Source organism: Nilaparvata lugens, chromosome 12 (assembly GCF_014356525.2).
Source record: "Nilaparvata lugens isolate BPH chromosome 12, ASM1435652v1, whole genome shotgun sequence".
In the NCBI taxonomy this organism is placed as follows: domain Eukaryota; kingdom Metazoa; phylum Arthropoda; class Insecta; order Hemiptera; family Delphacidae; genus Nilaparvata; species Nilaparvata lugens.
This window is the reverse complement of record NC_052515.1, coordinates 166,455-186,357: the sequence shown is the minus strand read 5'-3', so window position 1 is coordinate 186,357 and position 19,903 is coordinate 166,455. Positions and strand designations below refer to the sequence as shown.

Here is a 19,903-nt window from a genome sequence, read left to right as displayed (position 1 = left end):
AAATACTTAGTAGGTTATATGGAGCAACAGTGCAGCAAAATCAAAATGAAGTTGGTAACAGTGACTGCTGTGGCTGCTATAGTGAGCAGAGGTGCAACCAAGCACAATGCGCTAATTATTATTCATTATATTATAACGAGGACAGCAACAGCACAGTGCCACCACAGCACACACCACACAGCCGCCTCGCCATTCAAACACTACTAAGTTATTTGATGGATTTCAGGCAATTTTACCCATAAATACCCACTTTTCATATTCAATGGTAACTGTAGGAAAAACTTAATGTGAAATACGTGCGCAAAGTTCCTCTGCTGCACTCAAGAAACCATTCCGCCCTCGCCTACGGCTCGGGCGTAAACGTTTCTTTCGGTGCAGCAAACTGTCACTTTGCGCACTAGTTGCACAAATAACTATTCCCAATCTATTGAAATGTATTTTGATTTCAAAAGAAAAAACGCTGAAACCCAATATTTTGAGTGAATTTGTTGTGTTAATGTTGATGTTGTGGAACTTTTCCATAATTGAATAGACTTAGAACGTTGTCAAAAATCCACTTTAATTAAATAAAAATTAAAAATTAATATTTTACAGGAGCATGCTTTCGTGTGTGCTCACACATCATCAGCTGTAAGTTACAGTAAAGTTACAGGAAGTAGAAAGATTCCAACTTAACAAAAACAACAGCAAGAGCTACTTGATCATTCTGACTAATTATCATTCCTATTTTAAATCTATGATTTTAATTCTAATTCTAATTTATATTCTTAATTCTAACAAAATTATTAGAAATTATATGATTTCGGCCTACTTTTTATGAAAAACTTTTTACTTATTATAAAACTAACAAAAAGAAAAGCAAGAGCCACTTGATCATATAATTTCCAATAATTTTGTTAGAATTAAGAATATAAATTAGAATTAGAATTGAAATCATAAATTAAAAATAGGAATGATAATTAGTCAGAATGATCAAGTAGCTCTTGCTGTTGTTTTTGTTAAGTTGGAATCTTTCTACTTCCTGTAACTTTACTGTAACTTACAGCTGATGATGTGTGAGCACACACGAAAGCATGCTCCTGTAAAATATTAATTTTTAATTTTTATTTAATCTCTAAGACGTTCTAAGTCTATTTAATTTTGAGTAAAATATATTATAATCAACAGGGAAACAATGCTAAATTCTGATATGATAGTCTAAATTGTATGAAAATAGCTTCCGATCGGAAGTCCCCTTGTACATTAACATTAGTGAAAAAACAGACAAAAATAGAAAACAGAGCAGGCGACGCAAAAACAAGCGGTGCCCCCCTACTTGCATATTTAGCGCTTCCGAGAGCTATAAAAACAAAGTAAGGCTACAAAAGCGAATCAGCTGATGAAAAATCTTTAAAATACGTTAGAGCATTTGCTCTAGAGTTCAGGAGCGTAAGGTAAGAGTATAAGGTAAAGCTTATTCATATAAAAATGAGCAAATGCTTTTGCTTCTACCTTTTGCTCATGAGCAAAACCTTATGCTCCATGCTCTTGCTCATGAGCATTTGCTCTAGTTTTATTCATAAGGGCCATTGAGGTTATATTTTTATTCGAGAACAAAAAATAGATATGAATAGGAAAAACAGTACAAAAGCTTTGACACAGGACTCCTCAAGCAGCAGAATACATTGAGTGAATGAAGCCTTATGATTGGTCGAGATTGAAGGCACACCTTAACCTTGATAGGTCAACCAGCGACCAATCATATGGCTTCATTCTAACTGAATATTATTCAAAGTCCTCTAATCTGTGTATAATTCACAGATTTTCGGGATCCTTACCCTGTTAAGAAAAGGTCAAAATTAAAGAAGAAATTCTTCTCCTATCAATTACTTTTAAAAGTAAATAGTTGACCAAGCGAAGTGAGGTCTAAGATTTAAGTCCACGGTTTGGCATTTCTCTTAATGTTTATATGTTTCTATGTTGCGCATTTACAGCGAAACGCGGTAATAGATTTTCATGAAATTTGACAGGTATGTTCCTTTTTAAATTGCGCGTCGACGTATATACAAGGTTTTTGGAAATTTTGCATTTCAAGGATAATATAAAAGGAAAAAGGAGCCTCCTTCATACGCCAATATTACCGTAAAAATCAGACTATAGAATTATTCATCATAAATCAGCTGTCTAGTGGACTATAATAGTACCCGTTCAAAAACATCGAACATCTTGAAAATGTATCTTTCCATTTACGTTAGTAGACAGTTGACTTTAATACTACCCGTTCAAAAACATCGAACATCTTGAAAATGTATCTTTCCATTTACGTTAGTAGACAGTTGACTTTAATACTACCCGTTCAAAAACATCGAACATCTTGAAAATTGTATCTTTCCAACAACGTTGTAGACAGTTGCAGCCAGACCTGATAACAGCGCTCACACTCACATTCCGGGACAACACGTCACGGTACGATATAGGACAGAAAGCTCTATGTTTATTTAGGATTTTTTCTAGACATTTTTAATTGATAAATTATTTATTAATTTTTGAGAAAACATAACAACAGGTCAATGTAACTCACTGAGCGCGAGGTATGGGAATTTTTGGGAATGTAGTGGCAACTGCGTCTACAGTAATAGTTGTTTGAAGTATTAGTTATATGGAAAGAACTGTAATGGATTTGCTAGTGGTTAATTTCTTCTCAGAAATTCCTCTCTCAGAGATAGAGAGTGAGAGCAAGAAAAAGAGTGTGAGAGAGAAAGACCGAGAGAGCGATAGGAAAGAGAGAAATGCCAGAATAAGTTTGAGAGAGACAGAGAGTGTGGGAGACACCATTGTAAAGTGATTGTAAGAGAGAAAATCCAGTCAGACTCACTCCAAGTGTCAGTATATCCGTTGACTGGGGAACATTCACGTCAATTGAATAAAATGCTGACAGATTAAAGTGAACTTAAGTATAGTAAGCTTGCATGTAGTACATCATTATTATCGTTATTTCTACTTATTAAGGTTGTGAGAAGGACTTTCTCTGGTTCAGAAATCTCTTTCACTTTTCATTGTCTTGTTTCACCATTTAAACATCACGGAGAATATTATACGAATTACCTTTCTCTTATAAAGCTACTTACCAACTGTAATAACATGTTTTTTCCTCAGACTAGCAATGTGGTAGTACAGTAGGTTCAAACTAATATAAATCCAAGGCCCGGTTGCACAAAAGCCGGTTAAATTTTAACCGTGATTAATTCCACTAGAACCAATCAGAGAAGGCCGTTTTGATAAGACGGTTTCTGTGATTGGTTCTCGTAGAATTAATCACGAATAAAATTTAACCGGCTTTTCTGCAACCGGCACTGAGTCTAGCAATGTGGTAGTACAGAAGGTTCAAACTAATATACAAGGCCCAAGGCCCAGTTGTACAAAGGCCCAAGGCCCAGTTGTACCAAGGCCCAGTTGTACAAAAGCCGGTTAAATTTTAAGCGTGATTAATTCCACTAGAACCCAATCAGAGAAGGCCTTTTTGGTAAGACGGCTTCTGTGATTGGTTCTCGTAGAATTAATCACGGTTAAAATTTAACCGGCTTTTGTGCAACCGACACTCAGTGTGATACTGTATTAATATTCCCAGTGTGTTTTTTACTTTCCTTGCCCTACTACCATAGGTAAGGAAAGTATTGCTTTCCAAAAAAAATTAAGGTACCCCAATTTCAAGTTTTCTATACGTTTCATGGTCCCCTGAGTCCAAAAACATGATTTTTGGGTATTGGTCTGTGTGTGTGTATGTGTGTATGTGTGTGTGTGTATGTGTGTGTGTGTGTATGTCTGTGAACACGATAACTCCATTCCTAATTAACCGATCGACTTGAAATTTTAAACTTAAGGTCCCTATACCATGAGGACCCGACAATAAGAAATTCAATAAAATTCAATTCAAGATGGCGGAAAAAATGGCGGATAATTACTAAAAAACCATGTTTTTTCACGTTTTTCTCGAAAATGGCTCTAACGATTTTCTTGAAATTTATATCATGGATAGCTATTTATAGGCCCTATCAACTCGCATAAGTCTCATTTCTGGGAAAATTTCAGGAGCTCCGTAATATTCTTGAGAAAAATGGCGGAAAATGACTAAAAAACCATGTTTTTCACGGTTTTCTCGAAAACGGCTCCAACGATTTTCTTCAAATTTATACCATGGAGAGCTATTTTTAAGCCCTATCAACTGGCATAAGTTTCATTTCTGGGAAAATTTCAGGAGCTTCGTAATATTCTTGAGAAAAATGGCGGATAATGACTAAAAATCCATGTTTTTCACCGTTTTCTTGAAAACTGCTCTAACGATTTACTTCAAATTCATACCATGGATAGATATTCATAAGCACTATCAACTGGCATGAGTCTCATTTCTGGGAAAATTCCATGAGCTCCGTAATATTCTTGAGAAAAATGGCGGATAATGACCAAAAACCAGGTTTTTCACGGTTTTCTCGAAAACGGCTCTAACGATTTTCTTCAAATTCAAGCCATGGGTAGCTATTCATAAGTCCTATCAAATGACATGAGTTTTTTCCTTGGAAAATTGCAGGAGCTCCGTAATATTCTTGAGAAAAATGGCAGATAATTACTAAAAAACCATGTTATTCACGATTTTTTCAAAATAACTTGACCGATTTTTTTCAAATTCATACTCTGTATAGTTATTATCAGCTCTATTAACTGGCATGAGTCTCCTTTCTGGGAAACTAATGGGGGGTCCACCCCATCCTTGAGAAATGGACTTTGTAACCTCCTTCTCGTGCATGAGGTAGGTAGGTAGAGCAGTTCATAAAAAGAACACATAGTCGAGATATTTCAACAGCTGTTTTGGCGACTTTAAAAAAATGACGACTAAAAAAATCATTGAATTTCACAATTTACACAAAGGAAAAAGTACTCTGAAAACAATTATATATACACATATACAATAGTCTGATCGTAGTTTCGAATATGAGCAAGGAAAGTTGTGTGAGTGTACCACACCAGATTTTTACACAGAGTCATCCTTGAAATAAAAATATATCTTTCCTCCACCTACTGTCTAAAGTACTTACTTTACTCCCTGAAACATAATACTAAAGTGTCACTTTTTCGCTCTCGGTAGTAAAAAACAGAAAAACTCCCTAGGGAGGAAAAGTGACTTAATTTAAATAACATGGGAAGCATCTCTATTTTAAAACTTATATTGTAATAGGTTAGAAGGTCTAAGCTCAGATGAGAAAGCATAATAGAGGTGTCTGTCATTGAGTCAACACTGAATTCCATACCACAACCAGAAATTTGATCAACTCATGAAATATATGTTTGTATGATATTATATTCTTAATATTAGTAGATGATAAAAATTTATACAATTTTAAAAATATTTTATTCTATTCAAAATACCAGCCAACAAATATTTTTGATCTGCAATTCAAAAAATCTGAACCGCGTGATCTGGAGTCAGCCATTTTTGGTAGAAGTCCATCTGATATAATTTTTACAACTTTTGCCGATAGATAGCGCAAACGGCAGTGCCAATCAGACGACCGGTTTTTAGGTTTCAGATTTTAGGTTATGTTGTTAGGAAACATTGTCACCAATACGTAAGTTATTAAAATGATATTATTTGCAGTTTCTATAAAAAATGTAGATGGAGGAAAAATGTTGTGTACATCACGAGCGAAAAATACGTTTTCTCCCTCGGGAAAATTGTTGCCCTCGGCTTCGCCTCGGGCTTCAAACTTTTTCCCACAGGGAGAAAAAGTCGTACTTTTCACTCTAGATATACAAATAACTATTATTTGACCTATTTTGAACTCTTCAAGATTTCAGACCTCATATCTCAGTTAATTTTTATTTTATTTTCAATTATTTTCAATATTGAATTTATTTTTCAAATGTAAGAATATTGATACTGATGGGCACGCATCATAAAAAATATTGAAACCCTACCTTATAGAAATAGACACGGCCAGACATCTGTGTAATGCATGCAATGAATCACCCACTTGTCAGCTGATTGATTATAAATAATTCTATAGTCTGATTAGCCCTATCTTCATAGTAGATGATATATATAGTGATATCAGAGTATGGAGGAATTCCTTTTCTTTTCATATTATCCTTAAAATGCAAAATTTCAAAAACCTTGTGTATACATCGACGCGCAGTTGAAAAATGAATATTCCTGCCAAATCTCATCGAATTCTATCAACGCGTTTGGCCGTTATCGCGTTACATACGGACAGACTAAAGAAAATCCGAGTTGAAACATAGACCTCACTACGTTCGGTCAATAAGAAAATGAAAGATGGAAAGATAAAGAATAATTTATGGAGAAGTATGCAAGTATAGAAGATGTACCAAAGGTTCACCTCCCATATTTCCTGTTCTTAACTCACTTCCTGTGCTTTTTTGAATCTCCCCTTTGTAATACAAGTAGAAACCAACATACCTTTCCTCGTGAGAAATACTCATTCCTGCTCCATATAAAAGCATTTCCGCCCTTTCAGAGATGACTTTGTTTTGATACCTGATCATTGACCGTAAAAAACTAACTGCCTGAAGCTTCTTCAAGCAGTTACTCCCACAAAGAAATGCTAAACTACTCTAGTGATGTCCACGTTATTGTGGCAGAATGTGATTAACACTGTGTTGCTATCCTTGTCTATCATTCGACAAAACTGATAGCGCTATCCTTCTCTAGCTCTGCAATTTTGAAAGACCGTTTTTTAAAAATGTGGAATTATCATAATTGATTGATAAAATATTCAATTATCTCCATTATGAAAATGTATTATTAAATCATTGGAAATATTTATTATTGTCAAATAATTGAAAAATATTATTTCTTGACGAATAAAATAGAATTGATTTTTTAAATAATGATTAGTGAATATCACATGAGCTATACCGGTATCAGCCAACCTCTTTTGAAGGCAGTGGCAAGGCAGAGAATCGGCAACGTTGTTTTCCCATCTTCCTCCGCTGCTATTATAGCGTGGATCTCAGTACAGAGTGGAATAGAGTAAGTCCAACATTGGCAATAATAAATTATCAAAAAACATTAAATATAGGCTCAATTAAATTGAAGGAGATGAAGTAGTAGAAGAAAACAAATGAAGAAGCAGATGAAGAAGAAGAAGAAGAATAACAACAACGCGAAGAAGATGGAAAAGGAGAAGAAAAACAAGAGAAAGAAGAAGGATGCGGAGGAGGAGAAGAAGAAGAAGGAGAAAAAGGAGGAGCAGAATAAGAAGAAAAAGAAGAAGATCGAAGACGAGGGAGGAGGTGGAGATGATGAAGAAGAAGAACAACAACAACAACGCAAAGAAGAAGGAAAAGAAGAAGATGAAGAAGAAGAACAACAACAACAACAACGCGAAGAAGAAGGAAAAGAAGAAGAAAAACAAGAGAAAGAAGAAGGATGAGAGGGTGAAGAAGAAGAAGATCGAAGACGAAGGAGGAGGTTTTCTAGTTCGATCGATGACGAAGGAGGAGGAGAAGATGAAAAAGAAGAAGGAGAAGAAGAACAACAAAAACAACGCGCAGAAGGAAAAGTAGAAGAAGAAGAAGAAAAAGAAGAGGAAGAATATCAATGCGAAGAAGAATGAAGAAGGAGAAGAAGAAGAAGAAGAAGAAGAAGAGAAGAAGAAGAAGAAGAAGAATAAGAAGAAGAAGAAGAAGAAGAGGAAGCCACTCTGCCAGTTCTTGCGAAATTAATACTCTCCCATATCAATTATAGTGAAACGCTATGATGGGAAATTAACGTTCATGAAGACCATGCGTGTATTTACATACTAATATCAAGAACTAGTTTCCACCTGCAATTAGACGTAATCGCACATCAATTTCAATTGTAATGCTCTAGTTAGAACGAGCATTAATTGCCTGCATTTGTACAGTTCTAATATGAGACTCTCAAATCGTTCGTTTAAAAGTTTCAAGTATGTTTTGAAACGGGCTCTCACAGTGTGTAGAAACCGGTTTTCTAGTGGAATTTACATTTATCTGTCAGTACCCTATGTAGATAATATCTATGCTTCCCATTTCACCAACACTGACAGATCAACTGAATTACATATGATAAAATATATATGTATACTCTCTATAGTCTTTGGTTTAGAGCAGAGCAACAGACAGTGAAATTAACTTTGAAGAACTAGTATTCCATGTAGACATGGATATTTCGCATTTTACAAACGCTGAAAGTTTCAACTGAATTACTTATTATATAATATGTGAAATTATATGTCTACATATTATAATGTATATTATATAGACAGTGAAATTCAAATTCAAATTCAAATTTATTCACACTCATAAATACATATACAGAAACCAAATAGAGTCTAGCTTGACAAATACAACAATAATCCATCTAAAATTTAATAATAGATTGTAAGTAATAGTATATAATATAATAATATATAATATAATATTAATGTTAACAATAACTGCTCACAAAGTGCTTCATGAAGCACTTGTCCGTGAGCAGGAGTTGAGGTTTAATCGGATATAGGAGGAGAAAAAAGCCTACACACACACACACACACACACACACACACACACACACACACACAAACACACACACATTCAATCACCATCACCAAGTAATTTTATTGATGGAAATTAAATAGAGAATGCATTTAGGATTTTCGTTAAATAATAATTATAAATAATAATTAATTTTATTGATTGATTGTAGCATTTCCTCTCTTTAAATATACTCATATCATGAAATGTAGTTCAAACTGCGAAAAAAATGGGTGGAAGAATCACCAGTATAATTTTTTTCCTACAGATACCTTGAAAAGTGACCATTTCTGCACTGATTGCAGGCCGCAAAGAATCACTTTTCTGCTCTAGTGCACAAAGTATTACTTTGCGTGCTCCAGATTTGCAGCATGACAACGCAAAACAGTTAGTAGGTTATATGGAGCACCAGTGTAGGAAAATCAAAATTAAGTTGGTAACATTGACTGTGGTATAGTGTGGTCCACGTTATAATATGGCAGTGGAGAACGGCTTTGCTTTGCCATTATGTGTCTTGATTAATTTAATTATTATTATTCAATTTTGAATAAATTAAGGTTTTTTATAATTAATAAAATTACACAGAAAAACATTCGATGGATTTCAGGGAATTTTCACCCATAATTACCCACTTTTCATATCCAATGGTAACTGTAGGAAAAATTTAATGTGAAATACGTGCACAAAGTTCGTTTGCTGCACTCAAGAAACCATTATTCCGCACTCGCCTAAGGCTCGTGCGTAAACGTTTCTTTCGGTGCAGCAAACTGTCACTTTGCGCACTAGTTGCACAAATAACTATTTTCAACATAATTCATGACAAGAGAGGGGAAAAATGAAAAATAAAAGATGAGACATAACAGTGATAAATAAAACAATGTTTGCAGATCAAAGCTCAAATCAAAGGTTAAACTTAAAAGGATACGGAAGTAACTACAGTAAAAAGGCCATACTACACTGAAATCCATATTCAATAATGGATTAAGGTGCGTACAGATATACGCGCCGCGAACATGAGCAATTCACTTTTAATCAGCTGATGCCAAGCTTTTTATATCTGTATCTTACCGTTTCTGTAAAAAATACAGATATAATCAGCTGATTAAAAGTGAATAGCTCATGTTCGCGGCGCGTATATCTGTACTCACCTTTAGATATTAGCACCATGTGTTTCTCAGCTTACTACTTTGAATAAGTCTTCTACTTCTAATGGTGAATAAAGCCATAGCCAACTCTTCGTTTGTTTTAGGAATTTCTTGAACTCAAATTGGCTTTGAACAGGCAGTATTTTATTTAGATAACAATGATACTTCTCATTTTGCAAACGCTGAGAGTTTCAAACTTTCAACTGAATCTCATGAGATATTAATTATACTGTATGTAACCTATGCTCTCTATAGTCGCATAGTGAATTTCACAAGGCAATATGCTACAGTATAGTGTGTATTATCTCATTAATCTCCGGTTTTGAGCAACTTTGGTTACTGGTCATGTTAAACAGTTGCCCCTGGGTGTAGCATAGCCATGAATATTGCGAAAATCTTCTTGTAGCCTGGACGTAGTATAATTATTGAGGTCCTCGTTATAATGGCAGTGGAGAAAGATAGAGTAACAACGTTGCCGATCCTCTGTCTTGTCAATGCCTTCTATAGATGGTAGCTGATACAGGTTTATTGATGTGATATTGACTGTTCATTCTCGTTTAGAATAAACAATTATATTTTATTAGGCGAGAAACTGTACTTCTCAATAATTTCATAATGAATTTTCATATTAAGATGAAATATTTTTTTAATTATCTACATTGTTAAAATACATTCTGGCAACAGAGCAATGCGAGAAAGATAGCGCTATCCGCTTTGTTGAATGATAGACAAGGATAGCAATGCCATTGATAATCAAACACTGCCATTAACGTTGACCTCACTATAGAACAAGAACAACCACAACATGATATTATATAGTGTCAGCACAATATGATACCGTATTACCACACATGATACAGTATCAAACCAATATTATACAGTATCATGTCAACTTGATACACAACACCATGATTTGATACATTCGTTATGTGCTTTGTCGAATGATAGACAAGGATAGCAATACCATTGCTAATCAAACACTGCCATTATAACGTGGACCTCACTATAGAACAAGACCACAACATGATATATAGTGTCAGCACAATATGGTACAGTATCATGTCAACTTGATACACAACACCATGATTTGATACATTCGTTATCTGCTTTGTCGAATGATGGACAAGGATAGCAATGCCATTGCTAATCAAACACTGCCATTAACATGGACCTCACTATAGAACAAGAACAACCACAACATGATATATAGTGTCAGCACAATATGGTACAGTATCATGTCAACTTGATACACAACACCATGATTTGATACATTCGTTATCCGCTTTGTTGAATGATAGACAAGGATAGCAATACCATTGCTAATCAAACACTGCCATTAACATGGACCTCACTATAGAACAAGAACAACCACAACATGATATATATTGTCAGCACAATATGGTACAGTATCATGTCAACTTGATACACATCACCATGATTTGATACATTCGTTATCTGCTTTGTCGAATGATGGACAAGGATAGCAATACCATTGCTAATCAAACACTGCCATTATATCGTGGACCTCACCATAGGACAAGAACAACAACAACATGATAATAGTGTCAGCACAATATGATACAGTATCATCTCAACTTGATACACAACACCATGATTTGATACATTCGTTATCTGCTTTTTCGAATGATAGACAAGGATAGCAATGCCATTGCTAATCAAACACTGCCATTATAACGTGAACCTCACTATACAGAGATAAATATCTCCATTGATATACAAAAATAGACCACCAGTGTATTCTGACTCAGAAACTGTCAGCTGACATATATTCAGCTCTAGAAATAGAATGGACCATCATATCTAACAACTATAACTATAAACTTCAGTTATAACTACAACTATAACTAACTCTTGTGGCTTCTATAGATTGTGACCCATATAAGGTGGTTTGAATCTTGATTGTATAATATGCTGGCTATTAATCCATTAAATCATTGTGATCCATGCTTGTATATATAGTGAGATTCACTCCAAACTGAAAGCATTGGGTAAATGGGAAGCATTCATATAGAATTCTGACAGCTTAAAGTTAGTAGTCTTCCCCATATCAGTCAGCTATATAGTGGGGTCCACGTTATAATGGCAGTATTTGATTAACATTGCTGTTGCTATCCTTGACTATCATAGGACTTTTTATAAAGTGTATATCACTATATCAACATGAAAATGAAACAATGTTGAATGTGACCATTAGCTTCTGCCACCTACCGGCATAATTCTGAAATAAATTGAACATTGGTGTTGCTATCCTTGACTATCATACTATCATAGGACTTTATAAAGTGTATATTACTATATCAACATGAAAATGAAACAATGTTGAATGTGACCCTGTAGCTTCTGCCACCTACCGGCAGAATTCTGAAATAAACTGCTGGCCTATCAGAAGTGAGTAGGGAGATCTTGGAGGTGGGGCTTTGGGTTCTTGCTTGGGATTGGTCAGACGTGGTTCGTTGTTCACTACAACGAAATCTTTGATCTAACAGCTGGTTCTGGATGAACTTGAATCCAGATGAAATGAGTGTCACCCGTTACACACTCTACCCTGATATTCAACTGTGAATTCTGGTGGAATAGATTACGGATTTGATATTAGGGGTATTCACAATGTTGGAGTCAGCTGGCTAAGTCAAGCTATTCGCTGACTCCTGCTATATGCAAGACTGTGTTAACGCAATGCTATAGTAGTACGTTAAAAAAAATCTGGTGTGGTACACTCACACAACTTTCCTTGCTCATTGATCTATAAGCCTCATTAACGAGGATAATTTAGGGGAATAACATTTTACCGATTGGCAGCTAAATAATTAAAACTACGATTATACTATTGTTATTGTGTTCAGATTACATTTTCCTTTGTTTGAATTATAAAATTTCAGGATTTTTTAAAAGTTGTCAAAACAGCTGTTCTACAAATAAAATATCGACATGTTGTGTTCTTTTGAATAAACTGTTCTACCTGCCTACCTCACGCACGAGAAGGAGGTTACAAAGTAAATTTATCAAGGATGGGGTGGACCCCCTGTTAATTTCTCAGGGAGGAGAATAATGCCAGTTAATAGAGCTGATATATAACTATACAGGGTATGAATTTGAAAAAAATCAGTCAAGTCATTTTTGAGAAAATCGTGATAGAAATTTAACAAAATTCATTCTCCTCGGGAATATTACGGAGCTCCTGCAATTTTCCCAGAAATGAGACTCATGTCAGTTGATGGGGCTTATGAATAGCTATCTAGGGTATATATTTGAAGAAAATCGTTAGAGCCGTTTTCGAGAAAACCGTGAAAAACATGGTTTTTTAGCCATTATCCGCCATTTTGAATAGAATTTCATTGAATTTCTTATTGTCGGATCCTCATGGTATAAGGACCTTTAGTTTGAAATTTCAAGTCAATCGGTTAATTAGGAATGGAGCTATCGTGTTCACAGACACACAAACACACACACACACACACACACACACACACACACACACAGACCAACACCCAAAAATCATGTTTTTGGACTTAGTGGACCTTGAAACGTATAGAAAACATGAAATTAGGGTACCTTAAATTTTTTAAAAAGCAATACTTTCCTTACCCATGGTAATAGGGCAAGGAAAGTAAAAATTTAGCAGTTGGTTTTAGATGGGGCGTTCATAATCCGGCTAAAACAACATTGTGAATACCCCTAATAATATAATTTCGTCAATCAAGAGATAGTATGTGGTTGATTATTTATAGTTTAGGCCCCCGGTTGCACTAAATCCGGTTAAATTTCAATCGTGTTTAATTTCACGAGAACTAATCATAGAAGACTTTTTCCATAAAGCATCAAATCTATAAGGGCCGCCGCAAAGTAGACCCACGCTAATCCACGAAAAGCAACTCACGCCATGGGATGTTATGTAAAACCATTGCTAGGCTTCTCTAGACATCTGTGTAATACATGCAATGAATAATCCACTTGTCAGCTGATTGATTATTATGAATAATTCTAAAGCAATGGTTAACAAAACATCCCACGGCGTGGGTTGCTTTTCGTGGATTAGCGTGGGTCTACTTTGCGGCGGCGGGCCTGAAGTATATGCATTATAATGCACTCAAGTTATAATAGTATAATTTGATTGTATGAGGGAGATGTTGTGATATCTCTCTATCATTAAAAGGATAAGACGTTGATGTTGTGTAACCAATAACCTACAAAAAAATACTATTATAATTGGAAGAATACGATGTTGATGCTGTCAATACCACTAATATAATGGTATAGTTTTGTAGGTTATTGGTTATGCATGTGGAATATAATCACTAAAATAAAAATTTGGTGTGGCGCACTCACTCAACTTTCCTTGCCGTTATGAGAATTGATCACCTGACGCTAGTGTTCCCGCGCATCTCAGGTCTACTATTCAAAGATTTGGGCCAGCTGGTGGCAGGGCAATAACGCTGGAGACACACGAGGTCTGCTATCTCTCCATAGTGAATCATTTAATAGAATCAACAGTTGCCAACAGTTTGTAATTGGATAATCACATTTTCTCGAATTTCGAGCTTATTTTCAATTCTAGGTGAAAATGTTACTAAACATTAATTGTAGATTTTTATGCTCAATCTTTTCCACTTGAAAATTTTTGTTTAAATAATTGTATCTAAAGCCTGATAATTGAGAATCTGAAATCAAACTTTGCATAGATGGGGCGGAGCTCCTGAAATTTTTACAGATATGAGATCTGTATGGCAGTTGATAGAGCTTATCGATGACTATTTCAGGTATAACTTTAATCAAAATCGTTGGAGCCGTTTTCGATAAAATCGCGAAAACCGTGTTTTTGACAACATTTTCGCCATTTTAGCTGCCATCTTGAATCGCATTTGATCGAAATTGTTCGTGTCGGATCCTTATATTGTAAGGACCTAACGTTCCAAATTTCAAGTCATTCCGTTAATTGGGAGATGAGATATCGTGTACACAGACGCACATACACACACACACACACACACACACACACACACACACACACATACAGACCAATACCCAAAAACCAGTTTTTTGGACTCAGGGGACCTTGAAACGTATAGAAATTTAGAAATTGGGGTACCTCAATTTTTTTCGGAAAGCAATACTTTCCTTACCTATGGTAATAGGGCAAGGAAAGTAATGAATGATTCATAAGTAGTTAATTTCTGTGAAGTAGAGAAGGTGATTCATTTTTTAGTTCGAATTTTAATTTATATTTGTTGTGAATAAGACATTGTAATAATTGTTTTAAACAATTGGAAACAGTAATTCATAATAGACAGTTCATTGTAATACATAGAAGTATGAAGTAAGTAAGTAACTAACACGTTGAATCAAAATATTTGAAAGTTTTGTCACATCCTTTTATTCATTGAAACATTTCTAATGAACAAGTATCGGTTGTTACACCTTTTTCAATGTGTCTCGCCGCAATCCAATAAGCTCAATCACAACATACTGTACCGGTTGCACGAAAGCCGGTTGAATTTTAACCGTAGTTAATTCCACGAGAACCAATCAGGGAAGCCGTCTTTTCAAAAATGCCTTCTCTGACTGGTCCTTGTGGAATTAATCATGGTTAAAATTGAACCGGCTTTTGTGCAACCGGGATACAGTCTTGTTACAAAATCTCACTCACACAATTCATTCAAACTCTAATATGGATATGACTATAGTGAGGTCCACGTTATAATGGGAGTGTTTGATTAGCAATGGTATCGCTACCCTTGTCTACTATTCAACAAAGCAGATAGCGCTATCTCTTTTCGCTTTGCTCTGTTGCCAGATCGTCTTTTAACAATGTAGAATTTATAATTAATCAACAAAATATTTCATCTTAATTATGAAAATTCATTATGAAATTGATGCAAAATATAATTTTTTGCTTAATAAAATATAATTGATTATTTTAAACGAGAATGAACAGTCAATATTACATCAATAAACCTGTATCAGCTACCGTCTATAGAAGACATTGACAAGACAGAGGATCGGCAACGTTTTTCTCCCTTCTTTCTCTGCTGCCATTATAACGTGGACCTAGCTATAGTTACATACTGAGACTTCTAGGCAAAACAATACAGCTTTAATACACTATTGTCTGGGAGCTCTTCTTAAGAACTGGCATATTATTATCGTTGTATGTATTCAGTTGATATAATTTTAGCACACTCTTCTCAAAAAGCATGACCAATATTCTATATTTTTCTGCTTCAATGGTTGAACTTTTCTATTGTCAATTTACACAGTTCATGTTTTCTATTCACTGGATGGAGATAAAGATATTTGAATAACTTTTTTCTCATTTCAGTTACTTGTAGAAGTATTTGTTCATTTGCTTCCAAGGCTTTGTACTCTATCCATCTCGAACTCAAATATTCAAGATTAGAAGAAATTAAAAATGTAGAAAACTACACAACATCTCAAAGAATTTGGAAAAAATACAGTGTATATGTAGGCATTTGAGACTCATGAGTTATATATTTGTTGTGTATCTGCCATACGCTAAATAAATAATAATAAAGAAATTTATTGACCGAGCGAAGTGAGGTCTAAGATTCAAGTCGATGGTTTGGCATTTCCCTCAATGTTTAAATGTTTATATGTTGCGCATTTACGGCGAAACTCGGTAATAGATTTTCATGAAATTTGACAGGTATGTTCCTTTTTTAATTGCGCGTCGACGTATATACAAGGTTTTTGGAAATTTTGCATTTCAAGGATAATATAAAAAGAAAAAGGAGCCTCCTTCATACGCCAATATTAGAGTAAAAATCAGACTATTGAATTATTCATCATAAATCAGCTGACAATTGATTACACAGATGTGTGGAGAAGCCAGTCAATAATTGCTGTATTTTCCATATAAGGTCTATAGTTTCAATCTGGTACTTGTGGATGAGAATACTGCGTAAACGTGCGTACAGATATACGCGCCGCGAACATGAGCAATCCACCTTTAATCAGCTGATGCCAAGTTTTTCATATCTGTATCTTACCGTTTCTGTAAAAATACAGATATAGTCAGCTGATTAGAATTGAATTGCTCATGTTCGCGGCGCATGTATCTGTACGCACCTTAAGGTCTACTGTTCACAGAACTACTAGTTATATGTCGAGCAGGAACCCGTGTTCCGCAAAGGTCTAATTGAAAACTTGTCCTACTGGAATCTTGGGGGATTTAAATTAGGCCTATAACCATCCTCAGTTATTTAAGAATCTATATGCAAAATTTCAAATTAATCAGTTAAATAGTTTAGACATGATGATGCGTCATTCGTGAATTTCCTATCCCGTCCATGTATCAGCATCAGTCCATTCTTTCCTTTATTATATTACTAGCCGTCAGGCTCGCTTCGCTCGCCATATCCGTCTAGGCAGGGGCTCCGCCCCCTGGACCCCCGACTGGATCGTCCAAGAATGAGATCAGCAGGCTCGCTTCGCTCGCCTGCATTTTTCGATGACATTAAATAATCAATTATATTTCATTTTAGCATTTTTATCATATGTTAGGACAATCCAGTCGGGGATCCAGACTAAACGTCTTGCTAAACGGATATGGCGAGCGAAGCGAGCCTGACGGCTAGTAATTTAATATTCCCAGGATTGAAGTAGCAGTGCCCAATCAATTTTTATGCGATAAATGCATTTAAATCTTCAACTTGGTGCCAACCTAACAAAGTCAACTCAACTTAATGCCAAGCTGACAAAATTATTAATTTAGTTGCCAGTTAACAACTGTTTCGAAGAGGTACTCTATCTTGATTATAGTTCTATAGTAACATATGATATGGAAATTTCAATTATAATTAAGAGATTGGGAGAAGAAGAATATACATGCAAAAATACGAAATTTAAACCCTTATAAGCAACCCTTAGTGTCAAAATATTGCCAAAAGATTTCTTAGTGCGCCTCTAAAGGGCCAACTGAACATACCTACCAAATTTGAACGTTTTTGGTCCGGTAGATTTTTAGTTATGCGAGTGAGTGAGTGAGTGAGTGAGTGAGTGAGTGAGTGAGTGAGTGAGTGAGTCAGTCAGTCAGTGAGTAAGTGCCATTTCGCTTTTATATATATGGATTCATTGAAAAGTGAAGAAAATAGTGGAGAAATGAACAAAAGATTGGGAATATGTTTTCAAACCTGCAATTTTTATTTGAAAATACACTGGTATTAATACACTTCTTCTATTTTTTTCAGATTATCCCATTTGTTCCTGATAATCAACGACAGCAATAAAACATTGAAAATTAAGGTGAGCAGTTTTCAATCTTGAAGCATCCCAACATAAAGGCTTATTGTCTATGTTGGTGAGATTAGCTGATATTTGATTATCAACTGATATAGACTATATCAAAGCTGACTAAGCTATAGTGATGTCGAAGTTATAATGGCAGTGGAGAAAGATAAAAGAACAGCGTTGCCGATTCTCTGCCTTGCCACTGCCTTCTATAGAGGATAGCTGAAACCGGTATATCTGTTCGTTATTGTTTGAAATAATCAATTATATTTCATTCGTCAAGATTGCATATTTTTTTAACGTTAGAATAATACACTTCCATCATTGAGATGAAATATTTTGTCAATTAATTATATTCCTGCATTGTTATAAACCGATCTGGCAACGTTGCAGAGCTGGGAAAGGATAGAGCTATCTGCTTTGTCGAATGACAGACAAGGATAGCAACACCAATGTGAATCAAATACTGCAATTATAACGTGGACCTCACTATAGCTCTATTGAGATGATGTTTGATCATCAACGGAAGTCTGAATTAGTTTATAAGTAATTAATTGAAATAAATGAATTAATTAATCAATTAGTAAATATGTGAAGTTAGTATAACGACTTTGAAACTGACAAATCAATATCAGGCCTATCTTAAGCGTGAAAGTACCTACAAAGAAGTCAAATCTATATATATATATATATAAAGCGAAATGGCACTGACTCACTTACTCGCAGCACTAAAAATCTACCGGACCAAAAACGTTCAAATTTGGTAGGTATGTTCAATTGGCCCTTTAGAAGCGCACTAAGAACGGATTTGGAAAAATTTCCAAATATATGATTCAATGATTCAATGATTTATTTCAGCCAAAAAAATACATCAAGTACATTAGGCTAGGTCAATTTACAGATAAGTCATATTATTACAATAACAAATATATTATCAACTTAAATTATTATCACAGAATGCACTAAACTTATTCTTTAGGAATATAATATACATGCAAAATAAGTTTTAATCCTTAGAGATGAAATTAGTACAGCCTAAAAATGTAATGTGGTTAACTTTCAAATATAATAAAAAAGTAATTACTATACAGATGAGCTGGCAATCATCGAATTTAGGTTGGCCTCCCTGAATTCATTAATAGAATAGAAGGGATTGGAGATCAACCATGACTTCAACCTTCTATTGAAAGTACGCCCAAAATCTGCCTTTTCCTGCGTTCTCTCAGCTTTATCGAGAACAAATGAACAGAAAATGTTCAAATTTAGTACAGAAGCTCAGCTAGGGTTTAATAATGTTGTGTTAGAAGGAGTTTGTAATAATAATAAACGCCCAAAATTGGCGGTTTTTTGCGTTTTCTCAGCTCTTTCATCAAGTAATAGACAGAAAATGTTCAAATTTGGTACAGAGGTTTAGCTAGGGTCTAATACTTTGACTTTCTGATTGAATGAAGCATGATCAAATGAAAAATGCAGGCGAGCGAAGCGAGCCAGCTGATCTCATTTTTGGACGATCCAGTCGGGGGTGCAGGGGTCGGAGCCCCCTGGCTAAACGGATATGGCGAGCGAAGCGAGCCTGACGGCTAGTAAGTTCATAAACTTGATAAAGAGTTAGAAGTTAGTGGGATAAGTTGGTAAGTGAGTTGAAGTTACTAAGTGAAGAGTAAAACAGTAGGAAATAGATTAGAATTGGCATTTGCTCAAATGCTAATTAATTAATAATTATTATTAAACGAAAATTCCAATTGAATGCTGTAAATCACCCCGAAGACTTCTGCTACTGCAAATATTGACAACAGGGTAAACAGCTAGATGGAAATTCGATGAGCGCCACTATACAAAAATTATTTGTCAGCCCGGGAATCGAACCCAGTACCTCCTAATTGCCGGTCAGGAATGCTTACCCCTTACACCAAATTGACAATCTCTGAACAGCATAGTCTGAAATCAGAATTCCATCTTTT

General features: G+C 35.1%; 1 long non-coding RNA gene across 1 annotated transcript in view; it reads left to right on the top strand.

The window, feature by feature from the left end:
* Window positions 1-19,903, top strand: part of LOC120353781 — a 69,677-nt gene that overhangs the window by 23,675 nt on the left and 26,099 nt on the right. The window contains exon 2 of the long non-coding RNA XR_005572582.1: window positions 17,903-17,957. This is a non-coding gene — a long non-coding RNA (uncharacterized LOC120353781). The remainder of the gene's footprint in view (window positions 1-17,902; window positions 17,958-19,903) is intronic.